Source organism: Amblyomma americanum, chromosome 6 (genome assembly GCF_052857255.1).
Source record: "Amblyomma americanum isolate KBUSLIRL-KWMA chromosome 6, ASM5285725v1, whole genome shotgun sequence".
NCBI classification, from domain to species: Eukaryota; Metazoa; Arthropoda; class Arachnida; order Ixodida; family Ixodidae; genus Amblyomma; species Amblyomma americanum.
In genome coordinates this window covers 118,570,970-118,588,367 of record NC_135502.1, presented here as the reverse complement: position 1 = coordinate 118,588,367, position 17,398 = coordinate 118,570,970, and the positions used below count along the sequence as shown (strand labels likewise).

General features: G+C 50.6%; 1 long non-coding RNA gene across 11 annotated transcripts in view; it reads right to left on the bottom strand.

Annotated features, from left to right (window-relative positions):
* Positions 1-17,398, bottom strand: part of LOC144094044 (uncharacterized) — a 100,622-nt gene that overhangs the window by 71,305 nt on the left and 11,919 nt on the right. For all 11 annotated transcript variants that reach the window (XR_013306382.1, XR_013306385.1, XR_013306389.1 and 8 more), the window contains one exon: positions 15,321-15,464. This is a non-coding gene — a long non-coding RNA (uncharacterized LOC144094044). The remainder of the gene's footprint in view (positions 1-15,320; positions 15,465-17,398) is intronic.

Genomic DNA, 17,398 nt, shown 5'->3' with positions numbered 1-17,398 from the left:
ATGAAGGCGGGAGAGGGCATGCTCCCTCCATTTCAACAAGAAGAAATTTGGGGTGGTTTAGCTCTGGTTACACTTGGAGTGACGCGATAGCTACATCTGGCCCAGTGGAACTTGCTCAGTTGAAATGCAAATTCAGTCTTTCGCCGCTCCGTTTCGCTGGGCGTTCCTTCTTCATCTTCGTCCCACTAGACACGGCGCATGCGCAAAGCTGTGACAGCTCGGTTTGGCGGCGCGCCGCGCTGCCGGCAGCAGCAGCTGCTCCGCATCACGTGGCTGGTCACGTGACGAACCACGTGATCAGCCACTGCGCCGCGCCGCCGGCAGCTGCTCCGCACCACGTGACCATCACGTGGCAGCGTGGTGGCGCAGCCGCGCGGTGGCGGCGGTTACTTGCATATATCACATTTTTTTCCGGTGTTTGATTTCGATTTTCTTACAATATTTTAGCACTTAATTCATCTGTAATCATTTCTTTTGAAATGCAAATTCAGTCTTTCGCCGCTCCGTTTCGCTGGGCGTTGCTTCTTCATCTTCGTCCCACTAGGCACGGCGCATGCGCAAAGCTGTGACAGCTCGGTTTGGCGGCGCGCCGTGCTGCCGGCAGCAGCAGCTGCTCCGCATCACGTGGCTGGTCACGTGACGAACCACGTGATCAGCCACTGCGCCGCGCCGCCGGCAGCTGCTCCGCACCACGTGACCATCACGTGGCAGCGTGGTGGCGCAGCCGCGCGGTGGAGGCGGTTACTTGCATATATCACATTTTTTTCCGGTGTTTGATTTCGATTTTTTACATTATTTGTTGAACTCAAGCACTTAATTCTTCTGTAATCATTTCTTTCGAGCATTCTTATTCAGTATCTTCATCCAGGTCCGTTGTAGGAATTCCATCCCTTGGCGTCGATTTGGGCACCATTGCTTCTTTGAGCGCTAACAGCATGGCGTTATGCATGGTCAGTGAAATGTTAAGTCATATATTTTACTGCCAGAATGTTGTTTTTGTTTTGGCGCCACAAGTTCACGTGACCTCTCTCGACCAGTCAATAATTTAATTGCCACTTTCAACGGTGGACAGGTGAGGACGACGTCACTAGGTCACCAAGTGCAAGTGCTGGCTGCCGACTGGATGGGACTGGGACACGTCAGCCTAACTGAGACATAACGGTAGCAAATGGATAGAATGCTGCATAACGCTGTAATAAAAGCAAACATGCTTACATTATCTTCGATTCGGTAACTGGAAGGTATTATCCTTTGATCAGAAGCGTGAATTGTTGGGCGAGTTGGTACATGTTGACGTGAAAAAAACCAGCGAGAAAAGACGCAAGACCAGAGGGAGACCAGCGACAGTCTGTGTGCGTCTCTCTCTGGTCTTGCGTCTTTTCTCGCTGGTTTTTTTCACGTCAACATTATCCTTAGAGTGTGGATTCTGTAAACTCATCGACACATTTCAGTCTCCGTAAGTCTAGTATGCATTGTGCGGAAGTAAATTTTTAACACTGTTGCAGATTGGGTTCGGGAACTATGACTTCGCATAGTTTATCTGCAGCATTTACTGGGAAACATCACGGCGGTCGCTACAGTTTCGTTTCCAAGACACGGCAAGGAATTCGTTTTTTTTTTGCGCTTTGCAACTTGCCTAACAGTAGCATACTCTTTTCAGCCTGGAGCACCTGTTATCATTCCCTTTACCCCTTCGAATCCCATCCCTAGACTTCAAGGGGAACCGACTGATGATGTACTACGTAATCACTCAGCAGTCCAGCGCTCACTTCCCAGTGCCTCATGCAGATCGCCGACAAACAGTCTGCGTTGTGCTGGCGTGGCACACGATCAGGGGGGTATTTGCAGCTTTATACCAAGAACAATACAACGAGAAAAAAAGATATCAGAGAAGTACTGCGCTGGCTTCGTTCCATTCCTTTGAGTCTGCCCTGGTTGGGCTCTTAGCAAACTAAGGATACATCTTTCATGCGCTACTAAGTAGCTGGGGCGGGTTGATGAACGCGCCGAATTTTTCAGCAATGTGTGAAACCTAGCCGGAATTTTTAGTACCACAGCTCAAATCGTCAAAATAAAACATTTACGTCGCTTTATTCATGCAGCAACACGGCGATGACAAGAATCGTCGATAATATGTACTCGCATATTTCTTAAATGCGTTTAAATCATCATAAGTATGGCTATTGTCACAATGTACCCCAGCTCAATCACGAATGTATTAAAAGACATGTATGCGTTCATATTAGATATTTTAAATGGTCGGCATTTCTAAGGGCAACCCTTAGCACTTACGTGGTGGATTTCTAGCCCCAAGTATAGACTCCATAGTGTTGACCACGCTATTTATGCTACATGTTAGGGTTTTCGGGTATCAAAGGTCCATTGTCATTCTCATTATTCCAACGCAGAACACGGTGAACACATTTTCTGATATTTCCAGGCATGAGAAGTTATTACTATGTCTACAATACAAGCTATAACAAGTGTTGTAAGGTTTGCCACAAGGCTGTCTCAAGAAACAGTCCTGTTATAATGTCCGGCAGCTGAACCGAAAGACACGGGCTCGATCCTGGCCGCGGCGGTCGCATTTCGATGAATGCGAAATGCTAGAAGCCCGGGTACTGCGCGATGGCAGTGCACGTGAAAGAACCCCAGGTTGTTTAACTTATGCACAGCCTTTCACTACGACGTCCCTAATAGCCTCAGTCCATTTGGGAAGTTAAACCCCAAAAATAAAACCGTCAAGAAACTGTCCTTTATCGCATAGCGACACCCGAGGAACGAAGGGTACACTGGGACATGGGAAGCGGCCTATCCGGCGACGTTTCTCGCTTTCACATAACCTTGGCAGAACACGAGGCTCTCCGGGCCGGAGACGCGCCAGTAGTGCGGCTTCGGCGTTGCCCAAGGAAAAGCAGAACTATAAAAAAAAAAAATCAGCGCCGTCGTCGACAGCGTTAGACGAAACCTGCGACATGTAGGGCTTGTCGCTGCATCCTGTGTAAATACGATACCGCGCGGCGTGGTCTGCGTCACGCGTCGGGTGACGCGGAGCCAGCTACAGACGTCGTTTCATTACGTCAGAGACACAGCTGCAGGTTGAAAATTTGAAAAAAAAAAGTGTTTTAAGGAAACGAAATGACGCAGTAACGGTCTCACTTCCCGGTAAGGGAACCGCGCCGTAAGACGAGGGGGACAGTGGGAGTGAAAGCCGAAAAAATTGTACAGTTCTAACGTTGTTAAATCGAGCAGACGTGTGAAAGCATGTGTTTATCCTGATTAGCTCATTGTTTTTCTGTGCTGTGTCGTCGGCGCGTCTGGCGACGATATTACACGCAGGTTAAGCACTGATCGAGGTTCAGCTGGGGCCGTATTCCGAGTTTGTGCCATAATAAAAGGCATCATAATCTACCGCAGCGGCCGTGCCTGATTGGTCGAAGTGCCGGAAGCGGATGTTGGTTAGGTTGCGACTTGGAGCGGTGGCAGGATGTCAAAGCGTTGCAGCTGCCGCAGCGAAACGTGCAGCGGTGCTTTTGCTCTTTGCGGACATATTGAACGACACCAAAGCGAAAGAAGAAACAATCAGCAACAAGTTTGGTTGTCCATCGGATTCCACTATAGAAGGGTAATATGAGAGCTGCTTTATTTGCCCAATGAACTTCGACAAATAAAAGCAATAGCTCAGATACTCATTTCTGCCCCGTATAGGCCGGAGGTGTACTTAAAGAGGAAAATATTGTACGCAACACGCATGGCTTTTCAGTTACAGAAAGCGGCCGCTACAGCCGTCGATTGCCTATGGTAAATAAAAGGCAGCTAGCTTGTTCGCACAGCACGGCGTTTTACATTTATCTTGAGGGTAAAAGGGAACGGAGAGGAAAATTTGAAGCACGCAGCCACTCGCTGCACAATGCGCGCTCCGTGCCGTGCTGAACCAAGACGCCGTGACGAATTTCCGTCTGCAACACCGCGGAACGTATGTTGGTGCTGTTATCGGACAGTTGTGCAGACGGTAATTTACGTTTTTCATTACTTTTATGCAGGCACTGCAAAAGCCGCGAGATACCGCTGATAGGTTTTTAATTTTTCTGCTGCCAATAAATAAAAGGGATGGGCTAAAAAAGTCTTCTTGCTGTGCTACGCTTCATAGATGCGTTGGGAGACTTCGCAGACGAAGTTTTCATAAGTTCGCCATGGTACGAAGCGCAGGCATGTCCACACGGACGCCTGAAAACTAACTTGCAAGCTAACTCGTGAGATCAATACAGAGCCACACCACTGCAGCTATAGAGAACCGCAAGGGACGCTGAAAAACCACCTCTGGCATGTCAAGCGCGTCGGTGTAGTAGCGCTTCGTTGGCGACAGACCATCCGTACATGAGCGGTTTCACGCTGGCAGACATTGCACACGATCATGATTCAGGACGCTTCGACAGCTAATAGAGAGTTCTGCGCGCAGGGAACGCAAGTATTTTGCGGGTCATTATGCTTTATGTTACATCATTTAACATACGTAGACGAGATAATACCGGTGATAATGGCGCTATCTGGTTTTAATGAAGAGAACAATTTCTACAACAGGTGCTTGTTAGGCCTAGAAGCTATTGAATCGTCCAGCGAAATAAAAAAAAAAGTAACAGGCCAAATTGATCGTCCATCCAAATTGTTAGAGGCAAGATAAGACGAAGCGAAAGTCCCGTACCCTGTTTATAGCCAGTTCACGTGCCGAAAAACGCAGTAACGCCACCGAGTTCACTTCGAAGCGAGAGGCTCCGATTCAGAGCGCGCCGCCATGTTGGCTGCCCCTGAGCATCTGCTGCTGGATGAGCGTACACTATGTGTCTGACGTCACCGTCCAGTTTCTTCGACCCTTTGCGCGGCATAAGAACCACCACATCCTCTTCCGGCGTTTCGACCAATCAGGTGTAGCCGCTGCGGCATATTGTTACGTGCTTTGCACGCACGGGGGTTTATTCAAAGAGGGGACCGGTCGAAGCAGGATGGAAGCAGGAAGCCTAGCAGCGTTCTTCAGCTCTCTCTTTTTCTTCCTCTTTCTCCGCGGGTCAGTCCTTCATCTTCTGCTTCTTCCGTCGAGGTTCTGTGGAAGCACGTTACATTTCCCTCCTCGCAGACGATGCCCGTCGGGCGAGTTAAACAGACCGTCTGGGATGGAATCGCTTGAGGCGGGCTACATGCACCACCTGAGATTGGCGTGACCGTCGACCACTAGCAGTTAGTCGTGCTATAACGTAATTAACGTCACTTATGCACTCCAACACAACAAATGGTCCAGTGTAGTGGGATAGCAGTTTCTGACACAGACCACGCTTGCGTAGAGGGGTCCACAACCACACAATGTCACCAGGAACATAAGAAACTTCTTGGTGTTGGACGTCGTAGCGGTTCTTGGAACGCTCTTGCGAAGATAAAATTCGAACGCGGGCAAGCTGGCGAGCTTCTTCAGCTCTGCAGAGTGTGGTCGCAAGAGAAGGTTCATCGTGGATGAAAAATGGTAGCATGGTGTCAAGGCCGCAGCGAGGCGAGCGAGCATAGAGCAGGTAAAAGGGGCTGTAGCCGGTTGTCTCATGTTGCGCGGTGTTGTACGCATGAGTGATGAACGGGAGTACGCCATCCCAGTCCTTATGATCTGCAGCGACGTACATGGCAAGCATGGTGGTGAGCGTACGATTAGTGCGTTCTACCACACCGTTCGTTTGAGGATGATATGGCGTGGAGTGGCGAAAACTGCAGCTGCTGAGGCGGAGAAGTTCTTCAACAACGTCCGCTGTAAATTGACGTCCACGGTCGCTAATGAGAACTGCAGGAGGGCCGTGCCGAAGAATGACGAATCGAAGTAAGAAGTTAGATACTTCAGACGCAGTAGCAACTGGTATCGCGGCTGTCTCACAATAACGGGTTAAGTGATCTACGCACACAAGAATCCATCGATTTCCTTTAGAGGATCGTGGAAAAGGTCCAAGGAGGTCAATGCCAACTTGCTCAAACGGGGCTGTTGGAGGTGTGATTGGCCGCAATTTGCCCGGTGGACTTGAAGTCGGCAGCTTAAAGCGCTGGCATTGCACACAGCTGGCTACATAGTGCTGGATGGTTGAACGCATGTTAGGCCAGTAAAATCGTTGTTGTGTGCGGTGGAGTGTGCGTGTCACTCCCAAGTGCCCAGACGTGGCGTCGTCGTGCATCATTTCAAGAACTGTGATGCGTAGGCTTTCGGGTACGACAAGAAGCATGCGTGCTCCTCCAGAAGCGAAATTCTTCTTATAAAGCAAACCGTCGCGAATGCAAAAAGTATTCTTTACAGAATCTTGAGCGGCATCAAACAAAGAGGTTAATGTTTGGTCCTTGCGTTGCTCAGTTCGAAAAACTTGAAGATCGGGGAAGGCTTGTGAAAGTGACGACAAGTATTCATCAAAGTTGTCTGCGTCGTCCTCAGTCGTTAGAAGCGGCAAACGGGAAAGACAATCGGCATCTGAGTGTTTACGGCCGCTTTTATGCACAACAGTGAAATTAAATTCTTGTAGGCGCAAAGCCCATCGAGCAAGCCGGCCACAGGGGTCACGAAGACTCACTAACCAGCAAAGCGAGTGGTGGTCGGTCACGACGGTGAAAGCATTCCCGTACAGATAGGAGCGGAAGCGCTGTACAGCGAAAACAACGGCGAGACATTCTTGCTCAGTAACCGTGTAATTTCTTTCGCTCTTACTCAACGAACGGCTGGCATATGCTACCACGTGCTGATCGTGACCATGGCGTTGTATAAGTACAGCGCCGATACCGATACCACTTGCATCAGTGTGCACTTCAATTGGTGCATATGGGCAGAAGTGGCGTAGGATGGGGCCCGAGGTCAAAAGAAATTTCAGATGCCGGAAAGCTGCGTCACATTCGCTGGTCCAATTGAACGGTGCATCTTTATGCAGCAAACACGTGAGTGGGTAAGCGATGTCCGCAAACCTAGCTATAAAGCGTCGAAAGTACGAGCAGAGCCCTAAAAAACTCTGCAGCTCTTTCACTGATTGAGGCACCGTAAAACTTTTGACAGCTTCAATTTTCTTTGGATCTGGTCGAACACCTTCTTTATCAACTAAATGGCCAAGAACAATTGTTTCACGGTTCCCAAAATGACATTTCTTGGAATTGAGGATAAGGCCAGCTCGTTCCATGCAATCAAGCACAATATCCAGACGGCGGTTGTGCTCACTAAACGTTTTGCCAAAAATTACAACGTCGTCCAGATAACATAAACAAATTTGCCACTTGAGGCCACGCAGGATTGTATCCATGAACCGCTCGAATGTTGCAGGTGCATTACATAATCCGAAAGGCATAACGTTGAACTCGTAAAGTCCGTCTGGTGTAATGAATGCCGTTTTTTCCCTATCTGCAGCGTGCACGGGGATTTGCCAGTAGCCGGATCTCAAATCAATAGAAGAAAAGTATGAAGCGGAGTGCAGACAATCAATTGCGTCATCTATACGTGGAAGCGGGTAGACGTCCTTCTTCGTGGCCGTATTTAAGCGACGGTAGTCAACACAGAACCTCCATGTGCCATCTTTTTTCTTAACAAGGATAACTGGAGCCGCCCAAGGACTGGAGGATTCTCGAATTATGCCTCGCTTTAGCATCTCTTGAACTTGGTCATCTATTAACTTACGTTCAGTGGCTGAGACTCGATAGGGCTTCTGGCGTATAGGAGGTGCGGAGCCGGTGTTGATCGTGTGATGAATACGACTGGTAGGCGGTGGTGTTGAATCGTCTTTGGCAAAGTCGAACACGAACACGTGTTTCAGAAGGAGTTCCACTAGAGTGCGACGCTCGGTTGGGGAAAGAGCCTGATTAATCATAGCCTTAACTTGGGTCTCCATATCTCTTTTCACGTGCTGCTCACTGACAGAGTTGGTTAACGCCGCGACGAAACCTGACACACCTTCCTCGAAACGGGCGAGTTTGAGGCCCCGGGGCAACACAGCTGGCTCTTCAGAGTGGTTCACTGTCCACAGCTCGGTACGGCCTCTCACCACGGGAACGACGCAACGAGGCACGACGATACTCTTCTTAGAGCAGGCGAGTGTCGTAGGCTCTACCACAGCTTCAAAAGATTCGCACTGATTGTGAATAGAGGAAACCCGCACGAATGCTGCAGAGAAAGCTGGTACAATAGTATCTTCTTCCACCGCAAATGCTCCAAAATCCGGTGTCGAGTTATCCACAAGAGCTGAAAGTAACGAAGAATTCAAAGCAACTTCTCCCGTACGACAGTCTAAAGTTGCACCACACTCTTGCAGAAAATCAATCCCAAGAATCACATCATGCGTTGACCGTGGTAGCACTGCGAATTCTGTTCTAAACGTTAGACCACCAATAACAACATCCGAAGCACACACACCAAGTGGAACCAAAGGTTCACCACCGACACCACGGAATAACGCTGCACGGTCACCACTAAACATCACTTTCCTACCTAAACGATTCTTAAACCTCAAACTCATAACGGATACGGTAGCACCAGTGTCCACAAGAGCCATTGTTTTCACACCATCAATAAACACTTCCAGTTTGTTCTTCAACATAAACACGGGCAGAGGTAGATTGGACGTCATCGACTCGCCGGCGGCCTCACCTCCATCGGCCGCGCCTCCTAGTTTCCCGGAGGCGGAGGGGATGCACGACGTCGAAAGTCCCGTACCCTGTTTATAGCCAGTTCACGTGCCGAAAAACGCAGTAACGCCACCGAGTTCACTTCGAAGCGAGAGGCTCCGATTCAGAGCGCGCCGCCATGTTGGCTGCCCCTGAGCATCTGCTGCTGGATGAGCGTACACTATGTGTCTGACGTCACCGTCCAGTTTCTTCGACCCTTTGCGCGGCATAAGAACCACCACATCCTCTTCCGGCGTTTCGACCAATCAGGTGTAGCCGCTGCGGCATATTATGACGCTTTTAATTATGACACAAACTCGGAATATGGACCCGGATCTGATCTGTTCTCGCCGCAGATGGACGACGACGATGTGCGATGCACAGCGCGAGAGTGCGTTGCAGTTCAACACGAGGCTTGATCGGCTGCGGCGAGAGCATAGGATGTAGTGTCCATGCTATGCTACATCTTATGCTTTCACCGAACATTTGCGACGTTCATATGGTCCCCCTGTTTTGAGCCGATGCGGCGCGATAACCTATTCAGGCCTGCTTCTGCTGGCGCACTAGGTTTCACGCATCTCTATGTGAGGCAGTTAGTTGCACGCTTCTTGTTTTTGCGTGACAGCTGCGATCTAATTATCAGAGCATACCTGTAAACTAACTTTGTGAACCTTTCTTCCTGAGTAGAGGCCTCTTCGAATTTTATCTAGCGGCCCATATTATTTGGTTTTATGAAGGAGGTCTATGACCCAGTGCGTTTTCTAGCAGTTCGCATTTCGTGTGAGTACTTATTTTAAGCGATGTTTATTGCCTCAGGGCATAAAAACTATGAAGTGAGAGATGAGTAAGATGCTTAAACAAGTTAGAAAAGGCTGGCTGATTTGATGAAATCAAGAAGTGAACGATGATATGAACCCTGTGTCCAGGCAATATAGCAATCCGGATTGCCCGGTGAGAGTCCCACTGTCGCCAGGTGCCGAATTCTCGTCGGCTTCAGCGCCGGGCAGTCCCACAACAGGTGGTGGATATTCGCCTCACAGTCTCTGTTCTTGCAGACTGGACACTCGGGGCGGGGATATAAATCTTTGAAATGCGGCCACTTGCGTGTCACAGCTGGAGTTAGGACAACCACGACACGTATCCTCCGAAGCGCAACCTCCTCTGCACAGGTAAGACCACGGGGTAGGGTTACCGCACACCGAGGGATTAGAGCACGTTTGCGGCGCCGGAGGTGTTCCTTTCTTGTTAAGAGGAGGGTGGTGTCATCCAGAGTGAGGACTCGAGGCAAAGACGAGGTTTGGGTTGAAAGGCGGGTCGCAGAATCTGCGCGGCTTTGCGCGCTTAGGAGGTCACGCGGGACCAACTCAATACGGATTTGCTGCGGGATGCGCGCCACTAGACGATGGATGTCTTGGCAGATTTCTGGCGTGCGACTGACTCGTCGTAGTAGGCGTGTGACGTGAAGGGAGTCGGTAGGAATGACAATGCGGGCCGTGGTTAGCATGGGAACGGCGGCCACAGAGCAAAGTGTTTCTTGAATCGTAAGCATCTCCGCACAGAAGGAGGAAGGAGGTTCTGAGAGGCGAAACCTTGACGTTTTGTTCAGAGCAGGCTTGTAAGGACAGTAAACTGCCGTTGCTGTTTCTCAGGCCTGGATGCTTGTACCAACGTACACAACGATGGAGCCATGCGGCAGATTGGCGTCTTGCTCTGTAATTCGGTCGCGAAACGACGATGCCGCGCGGGTAGATGATGGCCGACGTAGATCAGTTGGCTTGTTGTCGCTTAGAGAGAGGGGGTTTATTGATAGCAAAGGCAGAGAAGTTGGCCTGAAAAATAAATATCTGGCCTGCTACTCTGCTCTGGGGGACGGGAAGAGGAGATGAAAGAAGGTCACGATGGGGGATGATGATGATGGGAGGAGGCAGATGAAAAACTACTTAAAAAAAGCCACACAAAAAGCTTCACAAAAAGCCAAGGAGGAAGAACTGGCGGGGGCGGCTGTAGAATGGAGTGCAATGAAGCATATGCCCTGAGTGCACACGTTGTGTGTGTAAGGCTTGACTTTAGGCGGCGAGCATCGCGTCGTTGCTGCACCAGCTCATCTAGTGTATTCAGCTGCGCATGTTCTTGGAGCGCCACGATCGGAGTAATGCGGGGAATGCAAGTGATGACCTTCATTGCCTCTCGATTAACAGCTTCTAGACGATCCCATTGAGCCCTCGTCAAATGCTGGAATTGGGCTTGGTAAACGAGGCGCGGTTGCACAACCGCCCGCACCAACTGTCGTGCAACATGAGAGCGGGCTCCGCCTGTTTTAGGAGCAATGCGTCTAATCAGACCCATCGTCTGAATTGCTTGCTTTTTAGCCCGAGAAAGCCAAGTAGTACCTATTCCTGACTCGTGTATTTTCAAGCCCAAGATTTTTACGGTCGAACTTTCTTGAATTGGAGCTCCGGATAGATGGAGACGAATTGGTGTTGTAGCCAGTTTACGGCGCCCCCAGCGGTTGGCGACTGACACGAACGTGGTTTTGCTCACTGAAAGCTGCAGACCAATTGAAGAAGCAAAAGTGGACGTAATATCTATGGCTGATTGTAGGCCTGCTGCTTGAGTCATCAGGCCTTGTCAGTGCTCCGCACCGTTATATCATCAGCATACAATAAGAACTTAATCTCAGAGACATCATGTAAGCGCCAAGCAAGACGGATAAAAGCAATATTAAATAATGTTGGCGATAACACCGATCCCTGGGGAACGCCGCAAAGAGGCACAAATGATCTGACGGCCTCACCACCGAGGCGTATAGCAAAGTGTCGGCCTTCCAGGAAGGATTTAACAAAATTGCGCAATCTAACGGGGAAATGCAGCATGTCAAGCGATTCCAGGATGGCAGCATGACTGATATTATTGTACGCCTTTTCAACGTCCATGACCAGTACCGTATACGTACATTGTGGCTGCGAGTTGAGGCCAGAACTGCTGACGCCAAGACAGCCAGTCCATCTTCTGTACCTATGGACGCACGAAAACCAATTTGGGCGGGATGGTAGAAACCATGGTGCTCAAGCCACCACGACAGTCGTGTGGCAAGCATTTTTTCGGTAAGCTTGTATAATGTTGGCGTAAGCGAAATAGGTCGGAAATTTCCGAGGTCTGTCGGCGGCTTCCCCGGCTCTGGTATGGGGATCACAATAGCCGATTTCCAGGTTTCTGGTACGACGCCTTCTATCCATACCTTGTTAATGGTTGCGAGGAGTTGAGGCAGTACAGTGGAACTTAAGTTCTTGTAAACCTCATACGGAATGGAGTCCGGACCGGGCGCAGTCTTCCGACGGGCCTCGTCTATTGCTGCAAGCAACTCGGGCATTGAAAATGGGCTTGCAATTCCCTCGGCGTCGGCTGTAGATGGGAGCTTATCGACAGATGCTGGAATGGCAGCCAAAGGGGCTCCTATGACCCTTGGAGGCAACACATCATACTTGGGGAAAACCTTCCGCGCTGCCTCTCTGGCGAAATCATCCGGAGCTAAGTTAGCTGCGAAGCATGCTGTGGCCGCTGCCTCAGGACAACGGGGACCATGTTCCATTGCACGAAACGTTCGCCAGAGAGCAGCATTCTATGACTTTGTCGAGAACTGCTCACACCACGCATGCCACTGCCGTCGCGAGAGATCGCGTTCATATCTGCGAGCCTTGGCAGTAAGGTAATTTAGCCTTGTCCGTGATTGCGCAGAAGTTGGGTCTCGGGAAGCTGCCATCTCCGCTTGTCGGCGAGCAGCCCACAGGTTAAGCAGACCCACATCCAGCGCTGGGCGATTCACGTCCGTCCAGGTGACAGCAGTAGCCTTATTCAGCGCAGTTTGTATGCAGTCCACAAGTAGTGTGGATTATTGCACAGATAGATCTTCGACGGTGGTGCAAAACGTGTCCAAATTGACCACAGAACACCTACGGCGTAATCGGCGGGCCCTTGATGGATGGAGACCGATGATGATCGGATGGTGGTCACTACCCCAGCAGTCTGGCTCCAGGTGCCACGATGGAGCCCCGGGTCCTGACCACCACGTAAGGTCCGGGCTTATGTTGGACTGCGAGCATGGCGCACCGTCCGCGTTGCTGAATCTGGACGGTTGAGTAAAACAAACAGTGCATCCGCGAATGCGTCCCGCACACGCCTACCACGGGGGCTAGAAGTAGGGTGCCCCCAGTCCGGATGAGAGGCGTTAAAGTCACCACCGACTAAAACAGGCCCGCCTGGCTGCTGTCGTCGTAGAGTTAATAACCACCCAAGATTAATGCGAGAGGGAGCTCCACCGGCGGGTCTTACATAGTATGAGACGACCACAACAGTTGCCTTGGGAAGCTTCACAGCCACTGCGACTACCTCTTGATATGAGGTGCACCAGTTTTCTAGAAAGAGGCGAACTTGAGGAAAACGCGCATCAACGTACACCGCCGCCTTTCCCGGAGGGGAAACAGGGTGCACACGACGGTCGTTCATGGAAGGAGGAGACATGTATCCATTAAAGCCCGGAATGGATGGCAAGGCATTGGTCTCCCGCAGTAGCAGGGCCCACACCTGGAGCTTGTTCATCCGAAGTCAAGATTCGAGACTCTCCCAGCTTTGTCGGGAGGCCTCTGCAGTTCCACTGGAGCACACCAGAACTACGTGTACTCGCCATTTTCGATCAGGCTTCCAAGCGTTGTAATAGAACTGATGTCAGGTTAGATAACTGGTTTTCCATAAATCGGAGGAGGGATGTTCTTGAGTTATCCTGCAGTGATGCAGAAGACCTGGTAGAGTCGGGCGAAAGACGCATGAGGACTGGACGTAGTCGAAGGCGCTGCAGCATTGATTGGCGTGGAGTGGGATTCCACTGGTTGTCTACGGTGAGCAAGCAGTTCACGGCGTTGCCGTAGCTTAGAGACTTCGGCTAAAAGGCGTGCAATTTGGTCGTCAACTGCTGCCATGTGCTCACGCAGAGGTTCCGGTATGCTGTGCTTTTGTGTAGCTTGAAGGCGACGGCGACCTTTCGCACTTTATCACTGTACGACTGTTGGGCAGGGGCTGAAGGTGGATTGGGCTCAGAAAGCTCCCGCCAGTCGTCTTCATCCCACTGAAGAGCCGCAAACCTGTTGCATGTCTGTATCGGGGCTCTGTTTTCATTAGGAGGCACTTGCTTACGGACCCCACGCCGAACCTTCTCATTTGCTTTCTGTTTTGTTGGACAAGTTGGAGAGGTGATCTCGTGGTCGTCCGTCTTGCAAAGTCCGCACCTGTAAGACGATGTGCCTTTTGGCCGAGCCTCACCTTGCGTTGCAAAAGGGCATGATCGGCGCATGTGGCCAGGTCTGAAACAGCTGTAGCAATAGACAGCACTCGGTTTGTAAGGGCGAGGCCGCAGAATACAGCCGTAGTAGTAAAGTCGTTCTGGGGGAGTTGGTGGGCCCTGTAGTGTGACGATGCACGAGCGCCCCTTTCCCATATACCGCGCTTGGATGACACGGTGGGTTGGACAGTACAGCTCACGCTGGAGGGTCGTCTGGTCTTCGGCAACGTCGACGTTGCAAACAACACATCGTTGTAGGTCCGAACCTTCTACTAGGTACACCTGGACCGGCACCGAGATCTCGCTTGTAATCGATAGGCACTTGAACTTTTGCAGACGCTCGACAGCAGCCAAAGTCGGGAGCCACACAGCGATGGTATTAGATTTCGTTCTAGACGTGAAGCCACGAAAACCTTTGGTCCCAAGACACGCGTCCAAACTCGCCTGAAGAATCCTGTTCGGAATATCTGTCAGGCTTTTGGCTGCCAGAGATTTAATGGCCACTTTATACGATACCGATCCCGATGTCAGCACTACTACCTGGTTGGCATACGCTGGGCAGGAACGCTAGCCTTGTGAGCTGCAGTTGGCAGAAGACGAATCCTGTGCAGTGTCCTCTGATGGGTGCTTTTGAGAACTGCGGGAAGCCGGTGGCACAGATGGAGGTGCTGAAGACTGGTGCATTGGAGAGCTCTCCTCCTCACGCTGCACGGTTGAAGCCCCATCCAGCAGTGGAGGCTGGACAGCCATTGCCGAGTTCCGCCCAGAGGGCAGATCGCTCACGGGTTGAGGTGCATTTGAAGAAGGCGGGATGTGCGCTGCCGCTGATGAACCGGGAGCAGGGACCGACGCCGGCGAAGCCACCTCTGCCAGCGCGTCACCGGTGGCTCTAGGCCTAGCCTCGGAGCCCAGTCCAGCTGCCGGGATGACTGAAGGACACCTGCTTACTGCCACCCAGTCAGAGCTTCCTAGATGGTGCTCGGGAGCTTCCTCAGATGGTGCGAAGTCAGTTCTCTTGATATAAGGAACGTATATACGCGGATGGCGAGATTTTTCACTGGAGCGATGTGCAGCCACCTTAGCAGGTACGTAAAATGCCGATCTCGCCTTGTACTAAAACGTTTTTCATTAAATTTCACGGCAAATTTCTGCCTGTTAAAATGTGGCTTCACAAAAAGAAATATTTTTGTTTCTTCTGTTAATTGTCGCCTATATGCTGTATCTGAAAGCATCGAACAACGCTTTATTGGCTTCAAAGGCGCGATATTATTTTGGGGCATTCTACAAAGGACACTGAAGAAAGACTGTTTTGTATTCTCACAGTGTGCGTTACCTAATGGCCATCCAGCATGACCACCAACCCTTGGACATGATTTTGCTGCTCGGACTGCACAGCCTGTTGAAAACGCGCATGATGTACCGGAATGCTGAGTCTGTCGTCTCCCCGAGAACACATTTTGGCCAGGTGGTCCACCAGCTGAAAGACACGAACACAGTGTTTATCAACCGGAGTGGTTCCCGTTATTGATGTCTTGTCTTTTCTTGCGCCGTTTTAGTTAAGCTGTGTTAAGACGTGGGTTTTAGTTGTGTGGTGTTGTGTTTCCTTAAGCTTGGTCGGCTACTGGCTGATTGCTTTGTAAATAATGTATATAGCTCTTTCCTGCATATAAAAGCGTGTAATAAATACCATGCTGACGAAAAAAAATGCAGCTGTAGCATAGTGCTCTCATGCACCAGCCAGCGAGGATGGCCTGTTCGCGCCGCCGCGGATGCGAATCCCATCGAGGCAATATTTATTTTATTTACTTACTCAAGGTCAAGGGTTCGGCGACGAATCAGCTTTTGCAGCTTTGGTCGTGAAGTAGGGCTTTCGCTCTAAAAGGTGCCTTAGTGGAGAGCTCGGTAATAATTTCGACCTCCTGGGGATCTTTAACGTGCACTGACATCGCACAGCACACGGGTGCCTTTTGCGTTTCGCCTCACTCGAAACGTGACCCATTCGGCCGGGTCCGGAATCGGGTACTCCAGTAACCGTGCACTCTACCCACCGCGGCGGAAGCCAGGTCTTCACTAACGCGGCGCATGCTGGCATATCCCATACCAGAACAATTGCTACCGTATCAATTGACCGGGCTCTAAACACGGGCGACATTCAAGCACTATAGATGGTGGGCATAAGCGTGAGACGCAAGAGCACGGGCCCGTTCCGAAACGGTCCTTCTTGCCATTCACTCTCTCCACCAGTGATCACGCCCGTCATTTACGTTTAGCCAGCGATGAGCCACTTTTGCCCTACAAACGAACATTGTTGAAAATACAGACGTTGAGCGGGCTTGTGAAGATCGCCCGAGTGATGTGCTGCGGAGCAAAGGATTAGTTTTAGTTTTGTAGGTTTTAACGTCCCGAAGCGACTCAGGCTATGAGGGACGCCGTAGTGAAGGGCTCGGGGAAATTTCGACCACCTGGGGATCTTTAACGTGCACTACCATCGCACAGCACAAGGGTGCCTTTGCGTTTCGTCTCAATCGAAATGCGACCGCCATGGCCGGGATCGAACCCGCGTCTTTCGGGTCAGCAACCGAGCACCATAGCCCCTCAGCCACCGCGATTGCATGGAGCAATAAGAAGTGAAGTTTTAAAGGACCTGCTCGGCTCGATTTTCATGTCAATGAGTCTGCCATCGAGCTCAAGTGTTTATCTATGAAACTCTGCACGTGCTTTAAAATTTCAATTCTTTTCTTCTGCAGAGCTCTTCTCGAGTGCTTTGGACAAGTGTGCTTACGTATGTACTCCAGTCGCTTTAAATACGCCTTAGGGATGTGTCCGTATTATAGCCTATATGTGCTTCAGACCTTAGTCTTAACAATCATCACCAATTTTTACCACCTTGTTTTCAGCACATCATGCATCATGGCCAGAGTAGTCGCAGCGCTACAAACTCTCTAACTAAACAGAAGCTACAAATGCCGTCCATACTACAGTGTGAGTATTAGGCATTTGCTGGCTTTCAGGCCTGGCGTCAGAGGCGTTAGTGACCTATAGTAATGTAACAAAGGGCTCAGGCGGCAAATGATTCATTAATAAATACGGCCGCACAGCTGCTAATGCGTAAGAGTGACTATTCATTTCGTTGTGCAGCAGCCATGGCATCGCCGCCTTCAGAAAATATCTTGCCCGCGTGTAAGGCAAAACGTTTGCTGAGATAACCTGCCGATGATTATAGCGACCTTCCAGGGCACAAGCGAGGCTAACTTGTGCTCCGACCGAGAGCTTCGCTTATCTGGCCAGACAGGCGACACTACCGGGGCCCGATTCCTGGAACCAGGCCTCGCTCCTCTTCGCGTCTCTGCCCACGCAGTTCCGCATTGTTGCTCTTCCAATACCCACGAGAAGCGGGCACCGCAGGTTGCC